We start from the raw sequence: 2,691 nt of genomic DNA, 5'->3' as shown, positions 1-2,691 counted from the left end.
GGTCTCCACATTACCCAACAGGAAGGGGAGGAGAAGGATTGGGGAAAATGATAGAGGAAGATGCAACACCACCTTGGAGCAGGATACAACTGAAGCACCACCTATCTTCGGATACGACCCTAGCAGGCAGAGGAGAACACTAAGAAAAAAATCTGAAACCAAAAAGCACATGCAAAACTGACATTAATTCCAAAAAACAACACTTAAAAAGACTCCAATGGGGGGAAATAACAAAGGAGGGTTCTCTAACAGAAAAGGAAAAGAATAGAGAGGGGAATCGACAGTCACCTGAACTTTGATATTTGAAAGCCACCCGGTCCAGCAGTGACGTGGACCAGTGCCCTATGCTAGCCGGTTCAGCCGACTGGCTATTCCCCATCTGCGCGGGAATACTCCCACACCCGCGTCACCTAAACTTTGATATTTACATACATTGCAATATGGCTTCTAAAACTTTTGAATGAAAATGTCTAATTGACTTTTAAAAAATGGTAATAATGCGAAGATTTGAGTCTTCTGTGTGTAAATATTAAAAGTTTAGGAATGAGATATGTAATTACATAAGAATGGTGGTGCTATGTCTGTAAATGCCCCTTTAATATTTTCAAAAACCAATTTGTGCGTTCAAGTCTAATTTTATTTCCCCCACCCTAATTTCTTACTTCACCACCCAAAAAAAAAAGAGTATTTAGGCTCTTCCTCTACAATGATGTGTTTAAATTAAAACAATACATGTAATTTAGATTTGATGACCAAGCATTCTAACAATTTATGTATTTACATATCTCGCCCTTTAAAACTTTTATATTTACACACATAACACTTGGATCTCTAATGTCACATGTAGTTTAAGTGTGACATATGTAAATATATAAGAATTGTAGGCTGGACATGCAAATTTTCTTTTTGTTATTTTATTTTGGCAAGATTGTTCCAGAAAACCACTTGTGAACTAAAGCTTTCTTTATCTGCATAATAGAAATATATGGCTAGAATTATTCTGCTCGTTTAAAAAAAAAAAAAAAAAAAAAAAAAAAAACAGAAGAGAGTTTGCTGGAGAATTTTATTTTTATGGGTCATATATAGTTTTCGATTCGTTTGAAATTTAGTTTGTTTGAAATAAGCTCGTATTCGAAATTGTTCGTGAAGTCACTGTTCGTGTTTGTTTCTTAACAAACGAGTCGAACACGAGCCGAACACGAGTTGTTCTCGAACGACGAGCCTGTTTGGCATCTTTAATATTAATATATATAAATAATATAGTATCTATATTAGTATATTATTATATAGAATATTAATATATTATTATTATTTATTTATTATATTTTATAATTTATAAATTTTAATTTTTTAAAATATCATAATTTTTTTATATATAATTATGTTAAATTATTTTATATTTTAAACAATAACGACTCGAACAAAAAAAAGGACAAGAAATTCTATAAGAAAAAAATAATAATAAACCGCCATTATAATCAACTCTTGAATTTATTAATATAAAGAAAAAAAAAATTTCTAGAGGACAAAATTAGAGAAGAATAAAAAAAGCAGAAAAGATGAGAGACAAAATTAGGGAAGCAGATTTCTTCGCGTACCTGACATATGTTGGTCAAAAAGGGCCGGAAGAATTAGTCAGTTTTCCAACTCACTTCACATGAACGTGACATCTGAAAACAATTTCGTCAACAATCTCCAACTTCTCTGTTTACACCGAAACTACTTTGGTTTCCCGGTGGCCCGAAGTTTAGATATATATTTGATGTGTGTCAGAAAATTTGTGACGGTAGAGTAATGAATTATCATCTTAACATTGCACGAGAATTCAACACACACAGAAAATAGAAGAGAAGTAAGCAGGAGACACCTCAATTTTTTACGTGGAAAACTCTTAAAAGGGGAAAAACCACGAAGCTTAGCTCATTTGAAATAATTCACTATGAATGATGAGTACACATGTTTGTTCTTTTTCTAAATTAGGGAAGGTGAAATTACAAAGTTATATAACTATAATCTGATTGCAGTTCTTGGTGACAGTAGATTGCAATGATCATTATTGATTGTTGCGGATGTAGTAGTCCACCATGAGTGTTGTAGATAGTTGTTCCATAAGCTCTGATTGGCTAGAGAAACTGTAGTAAGAAGTTGCGAAAACTGTGGACAACATAGGCTGTAGTGGCGAGTATGATTGACACCGTAGGTTGCGGGGGCTGGAGTCGGGAACTGTACGAGCTATGAACCACATAAGTCGTAGAGGCGAGTATGAAATGACGACCGCAGGCCGCAGGAGCTAGAGTCGGTAGCTGCACGAGTTGTGAACCACGTAGACGGTAGTTGGCGAGTATTAATGAGGTCTGTAGGCCGCGGGGCCGGAGGCGGGAGCTGCATGAGCTGATGATTAAATTAGTCGTAGTTGGCATAAGGACCGTAGTGATGAGCTCTTATCCCAAAGATGGGAGAGAGTTACTAGATTTTTTAAGTTACGACGTTGACTTACGGCGTCTGATCAGCGATTGTTGATGACAATCGGTGATGGTCGACGGTGGTCAGAAGACGACGATCGGTGATGGTCGACAACGAACAGCGGTGGTCGACGGCGGTCAACGGTGTTCGACGACGGTCAACGACGGTGCTGGAATTCGGCTTCTTCTTAAAGCATCAAGTTCTCTCTCAAACTCTAAGACCCCCCCC

Source organism: Phalaenopsis equestris, unplaced genomic scaffold (genome assembly GCF_001263595.1).
Source record: "Phalaenopsis equestris unplaced genomic scaffold, ASM126359v1 Scaffold000002, whole genome shotgun sequence".
Classification (NCBI taxonomy): Eukaryota; Viridiplantae; Streptophyta; class Magnoliopsida; order Asparagales; family Orchidaceae; genus Phalaenopsis; species Phalaenopsis equestris.
The sequence above is the reverse complement of the archived record's forward strand: the minus strand, read 5'-3'. Positions refer to the sequence as shown.